Here is an 18,138-nt window from a genome sequence, read left to right as displayed (position 1 = left end):
GGTTGTGGGTGTGGGTGGTCTCACAGTGGGTCAGGACACTGTTGCGGGGGGTCTCACAGTGTGTCAGAACCCTCTCAGATGTATGTGGGATCGCAATGTGTGTCTGGACCCTGTCAGGGGTGTGTGGCGTTTCACAGTGCGTCAGGTCGCTGCCAGGGGTGTGTGGTGTCTCACAGTGTGTCAGGTCCCTGTCAGGGGTGTGTGGGGTCTCACAGTGTGTCAGGAACCTGTGAGGGGTGTGTGGGGTCTCACAGTGTGTCAGGAACCTGTGAGGGGTGTGTGCGGTCTCACAGTGTGTCAGGACCCGTTTGGGCTGTGTCGGGTCTCACAGTGTGTCAGGACCCTATCCAGGGTGTGTGGGGTCTCACAGTGTGTCCCAACTCTGTCAGGTGTGTGCGGCGTCTCACACTGTGTCAGGTCCCTGTCAGTGGTGTGTGCGGTCTCACCGTGTGTCAGGGTCCTCTTAGGGGTGTGTGGGGTCTCACAGTATGTCAGGACTATGTCAGGGGTGTGTGGGGTCTCACAGTATGTCAGGACTATGTCAGGGGTGTGTGGGGTCTCACAGTGTGTCAGGTCCCTGTCAGGGGTGTGTGGGGTCTCACAGTGTGTCAGGGTCCTGTCAGGGGTGTGTGGGGTCTCACAGTATGTCAGGACCCTGTCAGGGGTGTGTGGGGTCTCACACTCTGTCAGGTCCCTGTCAGGGGTGTGTGGGGTCTCACAGTGTGTCAGGGTCCTGTAAGGGGTGTGTGGGGTATCACAGAGTGTCATCAGTGTGAAAGTAAGCATGCAAGTACAGCAGGCAGCGAAGAAAGCTAATGGCATGCTGGCCTTCATAACAAGGGGAATTGAGTGTTAGAGCAAAGAAGTCCTTCTGCAGCTGTACAGGGCCCTGGTGAGACCACACCTGGAGTACTGTGTGCAGTTTTGCTCTCCAAATTTGAGTAAGGACATTCTTGCTATTGAGGGAGTGCAGCGTAGGTTCACAAGGTTAATTCCCGGGATGGCGGGACTGTCATATGTCGAAAGATTGGAGCGACTGGGCTTGTATACTCTGGAATTTAGAAGCCTGAGCGGGGATCTTATTGAAACATATAAGATTATTAAGGGATTGGACATGCTGGAGGCAGGAAACATGTTCCTGCTGATGGGTGAGTCCAGAACCAAAGGCCACAGTTTAAGAATAAGGAGCAGGCCATTTAGAATGGAATTGAGGAAAAACTTTTTCACCCAGAGAGTGGTGGATATATTGAATGCTCTGCACCGGAAGGCTGTGGAGGCAAAGTCTCTGGATGCTTTTTAGAAAGAGATGGATAGAGCTTTTAAATTTAGTGGAATCAAAGGTTACGTGGATAAGGCAGGAACTGGATTCTGATTGTGGATGATCAGCCATGATCACAGTGAATGGCGGTTCAGGCTCGAAGGGTCGAATGGCCTACTCCTGCACCTAATGTCTCTTGTCTATTTTCTATAGGACCCTGTCCGAGATATGTGGGGTCTCACAGTGTGTCAGGACCATGTCAGGAGTGTGTGGGGTCTCACAGTGTGTCCGGACCCTGTCAGGGTGTGTAGGGTCTCGCTGTGTGTCAGCACCCTGTCAGGGGTGTGTAGGGTCTCACAGTGTGTCAGGTCCCCGTCAGAGGTGTGTGGGGTCTGACAATGTGTCAGGGCCCTGTCAAGGGTGCGTGGGGTCTCACAGTGTGTCAGGACCGTGCCAGGGGTGTGTGGGGTCTCACAGTTTATCAGGACCCTTTCATGTGTGTGTGGTGTCGCGTGGTGTGTCACGATCCTGTCAGGGGTGTGTGTGGTCTCACAGTGTGTCAGGACTGTGTCAGGGTTGTGTGGGGTCTCACAGTTTTCAGGAGCCTTTCAGGGGTGGGAGGGGTCTCACAGTGTGTCAGGAGCTGTGCCGGGGTGTGTGGGGTCTCACTGGTTGTCTGGACACTGATGTGTGTGGGATCGCAATTTGTGTCAGGACCCTGCCAGGCGTGTGTGGGATCGCAATGTGTGTCAGGACCCTGTCAGGTGTGTGTGGCGTCCACAGTGGGTCAGGTCGCTGTCAGGGGTGTGTTAGGTCTCACGGTGTGTCTGGACCCTCTCAGGTGTGTGTGGGATCTTAATGCATGTCAGGACACCGTGAGTGGTTTGTGGGGTTTCACAGTGTGTCAGGATCTGGTCGTGGGTGTGTGGGGTCTCACTGTGTGTCAGAACACTCTCAGATGTGTATGGGATCGCAATGTGTGCCAGGACGCTGTCAGGAGTGAGTGGCGTCTCACAGTACGTCACGTCCCTGTCAGGGGTGTGTGGGGTCTTACAGTGTGTCAGGACCCTGTCTGGTGTGTGTGGAGTCTCACTCTGTGTCATAAACCTGTCAGGGGTGTGTGGGGTCTCACAGTGTGTCAGGACCCTATCCAGGGTGTGTACGGTCTCACATCGTGTCCCGACCCTGTCAGGGCTGTGCGGCGTCTCACACTGTGTCAGGTACCTGTCAAGGGTTTGTTTGGGTCTCACACTGTGTCAGGGTCCTGTTAGGGGTGTGTGGCGTCTCACAGTGTGTCAGGACTGTGTCAGGGTTGTGTGGGGTCTCACAGTGTGTCAGGAGCCGGGCAGGGGTTTGTGGGGTCTCACAATGTGTCAGGACCCTGCCTGGGTTGTGTGGGGTCTCACAGTGTGCCTGGACCCTGCCAGGTGTGTGTGGGGTCTCACTGGTTGTCTGGACACAGATGGGTGTGGGATGGCAATGTGTGTCAGGACCCTGTCAGGGGTTTGTGGCGTCTCACAGTGCGTCATGTCCCTGTCAGGTGTGTGTGGGGTCTCACAGTGTGTCAGGACCCTGTCTGGTGTGTGTGGGGTCTTACAGTGCGTCAGGTCCCTGTCAGGTCCCTGTGGGGTCTCACAGTGTGTCAGGAACCTTTTGGGGTTTCTGGTGTCTCACACTGTGTCAGGACCCTTTTGGGGTGTGTGGGGTCTCGAAGTGTGTCAGGACCCTGTCAGGGGTGTGTGGGGTCTCACAGTGTGTCAGAACCCTCTCAGATGTGTGTGGGATCGCAATGTGTGTCAGAACCCTGTCAGTGGTGTGTGGGCTCTCACAGTGTGTTAGGACCCTGCCAGGGTTGTGTGGGGTTTCACAGTGTGTCAGGACACCGTGAGTGGTTTGTGGAGTTTCACAGTGTGTCAGGATCTGGTCGTGGGTGTGTGGGGTCTCACTGTGTGTCAGAACACTCTCAGATGTGTGTGGGATCGCAATGTGTGTCAGGACGCTGTCAGGAGTGTGTGGCGTCTCACAGTGCGTCATGTCCCTGTCAGGGGTGTGTGGCGTCTTACAGTGTGTCAGGACCCTTTTGGGGCCTGTGGGGTCTCACAGTGTGTCCGGACCCTGTCTGGTGTGTGTGGAGTCTCACAGTGCGTCAGGTCCCTGTCTGGTCCCTGTGGGGTCTCACAGTGTGTCAGGACAGTGTCAATAGTGTGTGGGGTCTCACAGTGTGTCAGGACCCTGTTAGGGGAGTGCAGGGTCTCACAGTGTGTCTGGACCCTGTCAGGTGTGTGTGGCGTCTCACAATGTGTCAGACCCTTTTGGGGCCTGTGGGGTCCCACAGTGTGTTAAGACCCTCTCAGGGGCGTGTCGGATCTCACAGTCTCTCAGGACCCTATCCTGGGTGTGTGAGGTCTCACAATGTGTCAGGAACCTTTTGGGGTGTGTGGCATCTCACAGTGTGTCAGGACCCCTCTGGGGTGAGTGGGGTCTCACAGTGTTTCTGAACCCTGTCAGGCGTGTGTGCCATCTCACAATGGTCAGGACCTTTTTGGGGCCTGTGGGGTCTCACAGTGTGTCAGGACTCTCTCAGGGGTGTGTCGGATCTCACAGTCTGTCAGAACACTATCTAGGGTGTGTGGGGTCTCACAGAGTGTTCGGACCCTGTCTGGTGTGTGTGGGGTCTCACAGTGCGTCAGGTCCCTGTGGGGTCTCACAGTGTGTCAGGACCGTGTCAATAGTGTGTGAGGTCTCACAGTGTGTCAGGACCCTGTTAGGGGAGTGCGGGGTCTCACAGTGTGTCTGGACCCTGTCAGGAATGTGTGGCGTCTCACAATGTGTCAGGACCCTTTTGGGGCCTGTGGGGTCTCACAGTGTGTTAGGACCCTCTGAGGGGTGTGTCGGATCTCACAGTTTCTCAGGACCCTATCCTGGGTGTGTGGGGTCTCACAATGTGTCAGGAACCTTTTGGGGCCTGTGGGGTCTCACAGTGTGTCACGACCATGTCAGGAGTGTGTGGGATCCCACAGTGTGTCCGGACACTGTCAGGGGTGTGTAGGGTCTCACAGTGTGTCAGGTCACCGTCAGAGGTGTGTGGGGTCTGACAGTGTGTCAGGGCCCTGTCAGGGGTGTGTGGGGTCTCACAGTGTGTCAGGACCCTTCTGGGGTGTGTGGGGTCTCACAGTGCGTCAGGCCCCCGTCAGGGATGTGTGGGGTCTCACAGTGTGTTAGGACCCTGCCAGGGTTGTGTGGCATCGCAATGTGTGTCAGGACCCTGTCAGGTGTGCGTGGCGTCCACAGTGGGTCAGGTCGCTATCAGGGGTGTTTCGGGTCCCACAGTGTTTCTGAACCCTATCAGGCGTGTGTGCCGTCTCACAATGTGTCAGGACCCTTTTGGGGCCTGCGGGGTCTCACAGTGTGTCAGGACCATGTCAGGAGTGTGTGGGATCCCACAGTGTATCCGGAACCTGTCAGGGGTGTGTAGGATCTCACTGTGTGTCAGCACCCTGTCAGGGGTGTGTAAGGTCTCACAGTGTGTCAGGAACCTTTTGGGGCCTGTGGGGTCTCACAGTGTGTCAGGACCCTCTCAGGGCTGTGTCGGATCTCACAGTCTGTCAGGACCCTGTCCAGGGTGTGTTGGTCTCACAGTGTGTCAGGAACCTGGCTGTCAGTTGTGTGTGGTCTCACAGTGGGTCAGGACCCTGTCATGGGTGTGTGGGGACTCACAGTGCGTCAGGTCCCCGTCAGGGATGTGTGGGGTCTCACAGTGTGTCAGGACCCTGCCAGGGTTGTGTGGCATCGCAATGTGTGTCAGGACCCTGTCACGTGTGCGTGGCGTGCACAGTGGGTCAGGTCGCTCTCAGGGGTGTTTGGTGTCCCACAGTGTTTCTGAACCCTGTCAGACGTGTGTGCCGTCTCACAATGTGTCAGGACCCTTTTGGGGCCTGTGGGGTCTCACAGTGTTTTAGGACCCTCTGAGGGGTGTGTCGGATCTCACAGTCTCTCAGGACCCTATCCTGGGTGTGTTGGGTCTCACAATGTGTCAGGACCCTTTTGGGGTGTGTGGGGTCTCGCAGTGTGTCTGGACGCTGCCAGGGGTGTATGGGGTCTCACAGTATGTCAGAACCCTTTCAATGTGTGTGGGATCGCAATGTGTGTCAGGTCGCTGTCAGGGGTGTGTTAGGTCTCACGGTGTGTCTGGACCCTCTCAGGTATGTGTGGGATCTTAATGCGTGTCAGGACCCAGTCAGTGGTGTTTGGGGTCTCACAGTGTGTTAGGACCCTGCCAGGGTTGTGTGGGGTTTCACAGTGTGTCAGGACACCGTGAGTGGTTTGCGGGGTTTTACAGTGTGTCAGGATCTGGTCGTGGTTGTGTGGGGTCTCACTGTGTGTCAGAACACTCTCAGATGTGTGTGGGATCGCAATGTGTGTCAGGACGCTGTCAGGAGTGTGTGGCGTCTCACAGTGCGTCAAGTCCCTGTCAGGGGTGTGTGGGGTCTTACAGTGTGTCAGGATCCTTTTGGGTCCTGTGGGGTCTCACAGTGTGTCAGGACTCTCTCAGGGGTGTGTCGGATCTCACAGTCTGTCAGGACACTATCTAGGGTGTGTGGGGTCGCACAGTGTGTCCTGACCCTGTCTGGTGTGTGTGGAGTCTCACAGTGCGTCAGGTCCCTGTCACGTCCCTGTGGGGTCTCACAGTGTGTCAGGACCGTGTCAATAGTGTGTGGGGTCTCACAGAGTGTCACGACCCTGTTAGGGGAGTGCGGGGTCTCACAGTGTGTCTGGACCCTGTCAGGTATGTGTGGTATCTCACAATGTGTCAGGACCCTTTTGGGGCCTGTGGGGTCCCACAGTGTGTTAGGACCCTCTCAGGGGTGCGTCGGATCTCACAGTCTCTCAGGACCCTATCCTGGGTGTGTGGGGTCTCACAATGTGTCAGGAACCTTTTGGGGTGTGTGGTGTCTCACAATGTGTCAGGAACCTTTTGGGGTGTGTGGCGTCTCACAGTGTGTCAGAACCCTTTTGGGGTCTGTGGGGTCTCACAGTGTGTCAGGACCATGTCAGGAGTGTGTGGGATCCCACAGTGTGTCCGGACCCTGTCAGGGGTGTGTAGGGTCTCGCTGTGTGTCAGCACCCTGTCAGGGATGTGTAGGGTCTCACAGTGTGTCAGGTCACCGTCAGAGGTGTGAGTGGTCTGACAGTGTGTCAGGGCCCAGTCAGGGGTGTGTGCAGTCTCACAGTGTGTCAGGACTGTTCCATGGATGTGTGGGGTCTCACAGTGTGTTATGACCCTGCCAGGGTTGTGTGGGGTTTCACAGTGTGTCAGGACACGGTGAGTGGTTTGTGGGGTTTCACACTGTGTCAGGATCTGGTCGTGGGTGTGTGGGGTCTCACTGTGTGTCAGAACACTCTCAGATGTGTGTGGGATCGCAATGTGTGTCAGGACACTGTCAGGAGTGTGTGGCGTCTCACAGTGCGTCAAGTCCCTGCCAGGGGTGTGTGGGGCCTTACAGTGTGTCAGGATCCTTTTGCGGCCTGTGGGGTCTCACAGTGTGTCCGGACCCTGTCTGGTGTGTGCGGTCTCACAGTGTGTCAGAACCCTTTTGGGGCCTGTGGGGTCTCTCAGTGTGTCAGGACTCTCTCAGGGGTGTGTCGGATCTTACAGTCTGTCAAGACCCTATCTAGGGTGTGTGGGGTCTCACAGTGTGTCAGGACCCCTCAGGTGTGAGTGGGGTCCCACAGTGTTTCTGAACCCTGTCAGGCGTGTGTGCCGTTTCACAATGTGTCAGGACCCATTTGGGGCCTGTGGGGTCTCACAGTGTGTCAGGACCATGTCAGGAGTGTGTGGGATCCCACAGTGTATCCGGAACCTGTCAGGGGTGTGTAGGATCTCACTGTGTGTCAGCACCCTGTCAGGGGTATGTAGGGTCTCACAGTGTGTCAGGACCCTTCTGGGGCCTGTGGGGTCTCACAGTGTGTCAGGACCCTCTCAGGGCTGTGTCGGATCTCACAGTCTGTCAGGACCCTGTCCAGGGTGTGTGGGTCTCACAGTGTGTCAGGAACCTGGCTGTCAGTTGTGTGTGTGGTCTCACAGTGGGTCAGGACCCTGTCATGGGTGTGTGGGGACTCACAGTGCGTCAGGTCCCCGTCAGGGATGTGTGCGGTCTCACAGTGTGTCAGGACCCTGCCAGGGTTGTGTGGCATCGCAATGTGTGTCAGGACCCTGTCAGGTGTGCGTGGCGTGCACAGTGGGTCAGGTCGCTGTCAGGGGTGTTTGGGGTCCCACAGTGTTTCTGAACCTTATCAGGCATGTGTGCCGTCTCACAATGTGTCAGGACCCTTTTGGGGCCTGTGGGGTCTCACAGTGTGTCAGGACCATGTCAGGAGTGTGTGGGATCCCACAGCGTGTCCGGAACCCGTCAGGGGTGTGTAGGGTCTCACTGTGTGTCAGCACCCTGTCAGGGGTGTGTAAGGTCTCACAGTGTGTCAGGAACCTTTTGGGGTTTGTGGTGTCTCACAATGTGTCAGGACCCTGTGAGGGGTGTGTGGCGTCTCACAGTGTGTCAGAACCCTCTCAGATGTGTGTGGGATCGCAATGTGTGTCAGAACCCTGTCAGGGGTGTGTGGGGTCTCACAGTGCGTCAGGACCCTGCCAGGGGTATGTGGGATCGCAGTGTGTGTCACGACCCTGTCAGGTGTGTATGGCGTCCACAGTGGGTCAGGAAGCTGTCAGTGGTGTGTGGGCTCTCACAGTGTGTTAGGACCCTGCCAGGGTTGTGTGGGGTTTCACAGTGTGTCAGGACACCGTGAGTGGTTTGTGGGGTTTCACAGTGTGTCAGGATCTGGTCGTGGGTGTGTGGGGTCTGACTGTGTGTCAGAACACTCTCAGATGTGTGTGGGATCGCAATGTGTGTCAGGACGCTGTCAGGAGTGTGTGGCGTCTCACAGTGTGTCAAGTTCCTGTCAGGGGTGTGTGGCGTCTTACAGTGTGTCAGGACCCTTTTGGGGCCTGTGGGGTCTCACAGTGTGTCCGGACCCTGTCTGGTGTGTGTGGAGTCTCACAGTGTGTCAGGACCGTGTCAATAGTGTGTGGGGTCTCACAGTGTGTCTGGACCCTGTCAGGTGTGTGTGGCGTCTCACAATGTGTCAGGACCCTTTTGGGACCTGTGGGGTCTCACAGTGTGTCAGGACCCTCTCAGGGTGTGTCGGATCTCACAGTCTCTCAGGACCCTATCCTGGGTGTGTGAGGTCTCACAATGTGTCAGGAACCTTTTGGGGTGTGTGACGTCTCACAGTGCGTCAAGTCCCTGTCAGGGGTGTGTGGGGTATTACAGTGTGTCAGGATCCCTTTGGGTCCTGTGGGGTCTCACAGTGTGTCAGGACTCTCTCAGGGGTGTGTCGGATCTCACAATCTGTCAGGACACTATCTAGGGTGTGTGGGGTCTCACAGTGTGTCTGGACCCTGTCTGGTGTGTGTGGAGTCTCACAGTGCGTCAGGTCCCTGTCATGTCCCTGTGGGGTCTCACAGTGTGTCAGGACCGTGTCAATAGTGTGTGGGGTCTCACAGAGTGTCTGGACCCTGTCAGGTATGTGTGGCATCTCAGAATGTGTCAGGACCCTTTTGGGGCCTGTGGGGTCCCACAGTGTGTTAGGACCCTCTCAGGGGTGCGTCGGATCTCACAGTCTCTCAGGATGCTATCCTGGGTGTGTGGGGTCTCACAATGTGTCAGGAACCTTTTGGGGTGTGTGGTGTCTCACAGTGTGTCAGGACCCTTTTGGGGCCTGTGGGGTCTCACAGTGTGTCAGGACCATGTCAGGAGTGTGTGGGATCCCACAGTGTGTCCGGACCCTGTCAGGGGTGTGTAGGGTCTCGCTGTGTGTCATCACCCTGTCAGGGGTGTGTAGGGTCTGACAGTGTGTCAGGGCCCTGTCAGGGGTGTGTGGGGTCTGACAGTGTGTCAGGGCCCTGTCAGGGGTGTGTGGGGTCTGACAGTGTGTCAGGGCCCTGTCAGGGGTGTGTGCAGTCTCAGTGTGTCAGGACCGTTCCAGGGGTATGTGGGGTCTCACAGTGTGTCAGGACCGTTCCAGGGGTGTGTGGGGTCTCTCAGTGTGTCAGGACCCTTTCATGTGTGTGTGGTGTCGTGTGGTGCATCACGATCCTATCAGGGGTGTGTGTGGTCTCATAGTCTGTCAGGACCCTGTCAGTGGTTTGTGGGGTCTCACAGTGTGACAGGTCCCTGTCAGTGGTTTGTGGGGTCTCACAGTGTGTCAGAACCCTGCCTGGGTTGTTTGGGGTCTCACAGTGTGTCTGGACCCTGCCAGGTGTGTGTGGGGTCTCACAGTGTGTCAGGACCCTTTTGGGGCCTGTGGGGTCTCACAGTGCGTCAGGACCCTGCCAGGGTTGTGTGGGATCGCAAAATGCATCAGGACCCTGCCAGGGGTGTGTGGGATCGCAATGTGTGTCAGGACCCTGTCAGGTGTGTGTGTGGCGTCCACCGTGGGTCAGGGCGCTGTCAGGGGTGTGTGGGGTCCCACGGTGCTTCAGAACCCTGTAAGGCGTGTATGCCGTCTCACAACCTGTCAGGACCCTTTTGGGGCCTGTGGGGTCTCACAGTGTGTTAGGACCCTCTCAGGGGTGTGTCGGATCTCACAGTCTCTCAGGACCTTATCCTGGGTGTGTGGGGTGTCACAATGTGTCAGGAACCTTTTGGGGTGTGTGGTGTCTCACAATGTGTCAGGACCCTGTTGGGATGTGTGGGGTCTCGCAGTGTGTCAGGACCCTGTCAGGAGTGTGTGGAGTCTCGCAGTGTGTCAGGGCCCTATCTAGGGTGTGTGGGGTCTCACAGTGTGTCAGGACCCTGTCTGGTGTGTGTGGAGTCTCACAGTGCGTCAGGTCCCTGTGGGGTCTCACAGTGTGTGAGGACCGTGTCAATAGTGTGTGGGGTCTCACAGTGTGTCAGGACCCTGTTAGGGGTGTGTGGGGTCTCACAGTGTGTCTGGACCCTGTCAGGGGTGTGTGGCGTCTCACAGTGTGTCAGGACCCTTTTGGGGTGTGTGGCGTCTCACAGTGTGTCAGGACCCCTCAGGTGTGAGTGGGGTGCCACAGTGTTTCTGAACCCTGTCAGGCGTGTGTGCCGTCTCACAATGTGTCAGGACCCTTTTGGGGCCTGTGGGGTCCCACAGTGTGTTAGGACCCTCTCAGGGGTGTGTCGGATCTCACAGTCTCTCAGGACCCCATCCTGGGTGTGTGGGGTCTCACAATGTGTCAGGATCCTTTTGGGGTGTGTGGCGTCTGACAGTGTGTCAGGACCCTTTTGGGGCCTGTGGGGTCTCACAGTGTGTCAGGACCATGTCAGGAGTGTGTGGGATCCCACAGTGTGTCCGGACTCTGTCAGGGGTGTGTAGGGTCTCGCTGTGTGTCAGCACTCTGTCAGGTGTGTGTAGGGTCTCACAGTGTGTCAGATCACCGTCAGAGGTGTGAGTGGTCTGACAGTGTGTCAGGGCCCAGTCAGGGGAGTGTGCAGTCTCACAGTGTGTCAGGACCGTTCCAGGGGTGTGTGGGGTCTCACAGTGTGTCAGGACTCTGTCATGGTTGTTTGAGGTCTCACAGTGTGTCAGGGTCCTGTCGGGGGTGTGGGGGGTCTCACAGTGTGTCAGAACCCTCTCAGATGTGTGTGGGATCGCAATGTGTGTCTGGACCTTGTCAGGGGTGTGTGTGGTCTCGTAGTGTGTCAGGACCCTATCCAGGGTGTGTGGGGTCTCAGAGTGCGTCAGGAACCTGCTAGGGTTGTGTGGGATCGCAATTTGTATCAGGACCCTGCCAGGTGTGTGTGGGATCGCAATGTGTGTCAGGACCCTGTCAGGTGTGCGTGGTGTCCACAGTGTGTCAGGACCCTGTCAGGGGTGTGTCGAGTCTCACAGTGTGTCATGTCCTCTCAGGTGTGTGTGGGGTCTCACAGTGTGTCATGAATTTGTCAGGGGTGTGTGGTGTCTCACAGTTTGTCAGGTCCCTCCCAGTGGTGTGTGGGGTCTCACAGAGTGTCAGGACCCTGCCAGGGTTGTGTGGGGTCTCACAGTGTGTCACGCCCCGGTCCGGGATGTGTGGGGTCTCACAGGGTGTCAGGGCCCTGTCGGGGGTGTGTGCGGTCTCACAGCGTTTCCAGAGCCTGCCAGGCATGTGTGCGGTCTCACAGTGTGTCAGGTTCTGTCAGGGATATGTGGTGTCTCACAGTGTGTCAGGTCCGTGTCAGGGCTGTGTGGCGTCTTCCAGTGTGTCAGGACCCTGTCAGGTGTGTGTGCCATCTCACAGTGTGTCAGAACCCTGTCAGTAGTGTGTGGGGTCTGACAATGTGACAGGACATTGTCAGGGGTGTGTGGAGTCTCACAGTGTGCCAGGACCCTGTGAGCGGTGTGTGTGTATCACAGTTTGTCAGGACCCTGTCAGGGTGTTCGGGGTCTCACAGTGTTTCTGTACCCTGTCAGGGGTGTCTGGGGTCTCACAGTGTGTCAGTGTCCTGTCAGGTGTGTGTGGGGTCTCACAGTGTGTCAGTGTCCTGTCAGGTGTGTGTGGAGTTTCACAGTGTGTCAGTGTCCTGTCAGGTGTGTGTGGGGCGTCACAGCTTGTCCTGACCCTGTCAGGGGTGTGTGGGGTCTCACAGTGCGTCAGGACTCTGTCACGGGTGCGTGGGGTCTCACAGTTTGTCAGGAACCTGTCAGGTGTGTTTGGGGTCTCACAGTGTGTCACGACACTGTCAGGGGTATGTCAGGTCTCACCGTGTGTCAAGATCCTTTCAAGGGTGTGGGGATCTCACAGAGTGCTTGGACCCTGTCAGGGGTGTGTGGGGTCTCACAGTGTGTCAGAACCCTGTCAGGGGTGTGTGGGGTCTCACAGTGCGTCAGGATCCTGTCAGGGGTGTGTGGGGTCTCACAGTGTGTCAGGTCCCTGTCAGGGGTGTGTGAGGTCTCACAGTGTGTCAGGGTCCTGTAAGGGGTGTGTGGGGTCTCACAGAGTGTCATCAGTGTGAAAGTAAGCATGCAAGTACAGCAGGCAGTGAAGAAAGCGAATGGCATTCTGGCCTTCATAACAAGGGGAATTGAGTACAAGAGCAAAAAGGTCCTTCTGCAGTTGTACAGGGCCCTGGTGAGACCACACCTGGAGTACTGTGTGCAATTTTTGTCTCCAAATTTGAGGAAGGACATTCTTGCTATTGAGGGAGTGCAGCGTAGGTTCACAAGGTTAATTCCCGGGATGGCGGGACTGTCATATGTCGAAAGATTGGAGCGACTGGGCTTGTATGCTCTGGAATTTAGAAGCCTGAGAGGGGATCTTATTGAAACATATAAGATTATTAAGGGATTGGACATGCTGGAGGCAGGAAGCATGTTCCCGCTGATGGGTGAGTCCAGAACCAAAGGCCACAGTTTAAGAATAAGGGGTAGGCCATTTAGAACGGAGTTGAGGAAAAACTTTTTCACTCAGAGAGTGGTGGATATTTTGAATGCTCTGCCCCAGAAGGCAGTGGAGGCCAAGTCTCTGGATGTTTTTTAGAAAGAGATGGATAGGGCTCTTAAAGATAGTGGAATCAAAGGTTATGGGGATAAGGCAGGAACTGGATACTGATTGAGGATGATCAGTCATGATCGCAGTGAATGGCGGTTCAGGCTCGAAGGGTCGAATGGCCTACACCTGCACCTATTGTCTTTTGTCTATTTTCTATAGGACCCTGTCCGGGGTATGTTGCGTCTCACAGTGTGTCAGGACCATGTCAGGAGTGTGTGGGATCTCGCTGTGTGTCAGCACCCTGTCAGAGGGGTGAAGGGTCTTACAGTGTGTCAGCACCCTGTCAGGGGTGTGTGGGGTCTCACAGTGTGTCAGGAGCCGGCCAGGTGTGTGTGCGGTCTCACAGTGTGCCAGGTCTCCCTCAGGGATGTGTGGTGTCTCACAGTGTGTCAGGACCCTCTCAGTGGTGTTTGAGGTACCACAATGTGTCAGGAACCTGTCAGGTGTGTGTGGGATCTCGCTGTGTGTCAGCACCCTGTCAGAGGGGTGTAGGGTCTCACAGTGCGTCAGGACCCTGTCAGGGGTGTGTTGGGTCTCACAGTGTGTCAGGACCCTGTCAGGGGTGTGTGGGGTCTCACAGTGTGCCAGTTCCCTGGCAGGGGTGTGTGGGGTCTCACAGTGTGTCAGGACCCTGTCAGGGGTGTGTGGGGTCTCACAGTGTGTCAGGAGCCAGCCAGGGGTGTTTGAGGTATCACAATGTGTCTGGACCCTTTTGGGAGTGTGTGGGGTCTCACAGTGTGTGAGGACCGAGTCCAGGTTGTGTGGGGTCTTACAGTGTGTCCGGACCCTGCCAGTGGTGTGTCGGGTCTCACAGTGTGTCAGGACCCTCTCAGGTTTGTGTCCGGTCTCACAGCGTGTCAGGAGCCGGCCAGGGGTGTGTGGGGTCTGACTGCGTGACAGGATGTTGTCAGGGGTGCGTAGGTCTCAGAGTGTCTCAGGACACTATCAGGGGTCTGTGCGGTCTCACAGTGTGTCAAGATCTTGGCGATCTGGAAGGAATCTAGAGCAGCTGGATGACCTTCGATTCATAAGGGAGAATGAGGCAGTCATAGATGAGAGCTACAGGGAGGTAGTCACACCTAGGCTGTCGGAAGCAGGTCGTTGGGTGACGGTCAGAGGGGGGAAAGTGAAGGTGAGCAGACAGGTAGTGCAGAGCACCCCTGTGGCCATTTCCCTCAATAATATGTTCACCATTCTGGATACTGTTTGCGGGGACAACCGACCGGGTGTGAGCCACGGTGGCAGGGCCTCTGGCACTGAGTCTGACCCTGTGGTGCAGAAGGGTGGGACGGAGAAGAGGAGAGCTGTCGTCATTAGAGACTCTATAGTCAGGGGAGCAGACAGGAGATTTTGTGGACGTGAGAAGGACAGCCGCATGGTTTGTTGTCTCCCGGGTGCCAGAGTCCGGGATGTCTCTGACCGGGTGCACGACATCCTGGTATGAGAGGGAAAGTAACCAGAAGTCGTGGTACATGTTGGCACCAACGACATAGGCAGGAAGAGGGATGAGGTCCTGAAGTGTGAGTTTCGGGAACTAGGCAGAAGGTTGAAGAACAGGACCTCAAGGGTGGCGTTCTCAGGATTGCTGCCAGTGCTACGTGACAGTGATGGTAAGAATTGGAGGAGATGGCGTTGAATGCGTGGCTGAGGAGTTGGTGCAGGGAACAGGGGGTTTGGATTATTGGGATCTCTTCTGGGATATTCTTCAATTATGTGAAGAACAAAAGGATGACAGGAGTGAAGGTAGGTCCATTTAGATAAAGGTGGGAAGATGTGCCTGGAAGCTGTGGAAGTGAGTGAGGTGCTCAATGAATACTTCTCTGCAGTTTTCACCAATGAGAGAGAACTTGATGATGGTGAGGACAATATGAGTTAGGTTGATGTTCTGGAGCATGTTGATATTAAGGGAGAGGAGGAGTTGGAGTTGTTAAAATACATTAGGATGGATAAGTCCCTTGGGCTAGACAGAATATTCCGCAGGCTTCTCCATTAGGTGGGGGAAGAGATTGATGAGCCTCTGGCTAGGATCTTTATGTCCTCGTTGTCCACGGGAATGGTACCAGAGGACTGGAGGGAGGCGAATGTTGTCCCTTTGTTCAAAAAAGGTAGTAGGGATAGTCCGGGTAATTATAGACCAATGAGCCTTACGTCTGTGGTGGGAAAGCTGTTGGAAAAGATTCTTAGAGATAGTATTTATGGGCATTTAGAGAATCATGGTCTAATCAGGGACAGTCAGCATGGCTTTGTGAAGGGCAGATCGTGTCTAACAAGCCTGATAGAGTTCTTTGAGGAGGTGACCAGGCACATAGATGAGGGTAGTGCAGTGGATGTTATCTACATGGATTTTAGTAAGGCATTTGACAAGGTTCCACACAGTAGTCTTATTCAGAAAGTCTGAAGGCATGGGATCCAGGGAAGTTTGGCCAGGTGGATTCAGAATTGGATTGCCTGCAGAAGGCAGAGGGTGGTGGTGGAGGGAGTGCATTCAGATTGGAGGGTTGTGATTAGTGGTGCCCCACAAGGATCTGCTCTGGGACCTCTAATTTTCATGATTTTTATTAACGACCTGGAGGTGGGGGTAGAAGGGTGGGTTGGCAAGTTTACAGATGACACAAAGGTTGGTGGTGTTGTAGATAGTGTAGAGGACTGTCGAAGATTGCAGAGAGATATTGATAGGATGCATAAATGGGCTGAGAAGTGGCAGATGGATTTCAACCCGGAGAAGTGTGAGGTGGTACACTTTGGAAGGACAAACTCCAAGACAGAATACAAAGTAAATGTCAGGATACTTGGTAGTGTGGAGGAGCAGAGGGATCTGGGGTACATGTCCACAGATCCCTGAAAGTTGCCTCACAGGTAGATAGGCTTATGGGTTGTTGGCTTTCATAAGTCGAGGGATAATGTCTAAGAGTCGCGATGTAATGATGCAGCTCTATAAAACTCTGGTTAGGCCACACTTGGAGTACTGTGTCCAGTTCTGGTCGCTTCACTATAGGAAGGATGTGGAAGCATTGGAAAGGGTACAGAGGAGATTTACCAGGATGCTGCCTGGTTTAGAGATTATGGATTATGATTAGAGATTAAGGGAGCTAGGGCTTTACTCTTTGGAGAGGAGGAGGATGAGAAGAGACATGATAGAGGTGTATAAGATATTAAGAGGAATAGATACAGTGGACAGCCAGTGCCTCTAAACATCTGGAGAAGAGTGATGCTTATGTGAGAGTGCTGTTCTCGGACTACAGTTCAGTATTCAACACCATCATTCCCTCCAGGCTTGACAAGATGCTCAGAGACCTCGGCCTTGACCCTGCCTTGTGCAGCTGGATCGTGGCATTCCTGTCAGATCGCCAGCAAGTGGTAAGAGTGGGCTCCCTCACCTCTGCCCCTCCGACACTCGATGTAGGTGCCCCTCAGGGCTGTGTCCTAAGCTCCCTCCTTTACTCTCTGTATACACATGACTGTGTCGCCACCCACAGCTCCAATCTGCTAATTAAATTTGCTGACGATACTATATGGATTGGCCAAATCTCAAATAATAACGAGGTAGCCTACATAGAAGTAGTCATCACTCTGACACAGTGGTGTCAGGAGAACAACTTCTCCCTCAATGTCGCAAAAGCAAAGGAGCTGGTCGCAATGTCGCAAGAACAAGAGGAATGGAGACAGGCTAACCTCTATTGACATCAATGGATCTGGGGCTGAGAGGGTGAACAGCTTTAATTTCCTTGGCATTCACGTCACTGAGGATCTCACATGGTCTGTGCACACCGGCTGCGTGGTGGAAAAGGCACAACAGCATCTCTTTCACCTCAGATGGTAGAGGAAGTTTGGGATGGGCCCCCAAATGCTGACGATTTTCTACAGGGCCACAGTTGAGAGCATCCTGACTGGCTGCATCATTACATGGAATGGGAACTGTACTTCTCTCAATCGCAGGGCTCTGCAGAGAGCGGTGCGGACAGCCCAGTGCATCTGTAGACGTGAACTTCCCACTATTCAGGGCTTTTCAGAGACGGGGTAAAAAGGGCCCAAAGGATCATTCTGAACCCAAGTCTCACCAACCACAACCTGTTCCAGCTGCTACTATCCGGGAAACGGTACCACAGCATAAAAGCCAGGACCAACAGGCTCCGGACAGCTTCTTCCACCAGGACATCAGAATGATCAATTCACGCTGATACAAATCTACTTCTACAATTGTACACATATATACACGCTCACCGCACACACTTTACTGTAATTGTGCTGTTGGTGCAGAAAAACAGTTTACACGACATGTGTCTGATATTAACCCTGATTCTGAGAATTTTTATCCGGCTGTTGTCTCATTTTTTTAGATCTGTTATTCACCGTACTCATACTGTCCTCATTCATATCAATCTAAGTGTGATCCAGTGCACATGGCGTTTTCTGGAAACTGTCATTTAAGTTCTTATTTTTCTTTGCATATTTTCCAGATCTGTTTCAGACCAGGATATTATACCAAAATTATACGTCAATATGGGCATAGTGAGTGTTTAGTACCTTTGTTATATTTTTACTGTTCAGCTCTGTTTGGCAGATTTTCTTGATCCTTGATGTAAATTCAGATTTTCTTCAGCCTTGAAGTAAATTTTGTTGGAAAGTTTTCCTTTATCACACGATTATCTATTTTCTTTGCTTATTGATATCCTAACTATATGTTTCATATTCTGTTGCATTGTATCCTGATGCTCTGTTTGATATTCTACTGGCTCTATTGCACCTTTCTTTATGTTTCATGTTCTGTACTTTTCTAGTCTAAAGTTCATGCTTATATCTTTGGAAATTAGTTCCATTATTTGAATTATTTGTTTCAGCTTTGCTGATGCAAGAGCAAGTAATTTCAAATCATCAATGTATAGCTGTGCAAACGTATAATTCGTATTTTTACCTGATTTTTGTCCGTTTCGGTAAATTATGGGCAGGTTTAAAGCCAAACAGAACCATACTGGCCTTAGTGAGTCGCTCTGGAAAATCCCTCAATTTTGATAATGGTGGTTGTCCCTTTGTGGTTGTTAATAGGACGATTATTTTATGCCAATGATTCATCAGATGTTGTAGAAATTTCACAAGTCTTGGATGAATTTTATATCTATTTGGAACTTCTCTTAACCATGTGAGGGAGAGAATCAAATGTTTTTTGATAGACAATATTACACTGAAAGATTTCTGCTTTCCACAGGTTTTGAAATAGAATTGCATAATCTGTTATCTGTTGTTCATAACCGAACGGTATTTTTTCTGCTGCCCTGTGAGTATATTGTGGTTATCTAAGTGAGTTGTTATTAGTTACCGGATGCACGATGCT

The 18,138-nt window shown here is 53.8% G+C and overlaps 1 protein-coding gene and 1 pseudogene across 13 annotated transcripts in view; one reads left to right on the top strand and one right to left on the bottom strand.

The window, feature by feature from the left end:
• Nucleotides 1–18,138, bottom strand: part of LOC140208368 (NACHT, LRR and PYD domains-containing protein 3-like) — a 111,096-nt gene that overhangs the window by 7,317 nt on the left and 85,641 nt on the right. The window lies entirely within an intron of this gene.
• LOC140207382 (uncharacterized) lies at nucleotides 7,951–17,330 on the top strand (annotated as a pseudogene).

Source organism: Mobula birostris, chromosome 13 (genome assembly GCF_030028105.1).
Source record: "Mobula birostris isolate sMobBir1 chromosome 13, sMobBir1.hap1, whole genome shotgun sequence".
Taxonomy (NCBI): Eukaryota; Metazoa; Chordata; class Chondrichthyes; order Myliobatiformes; family Myliobatidae; genus Mobula; species Mobula birostris.
Note: the sequence above shows the minus strand (reverse complement) of the source record. Positions and strands in the feature narration are given on the sequence as shown.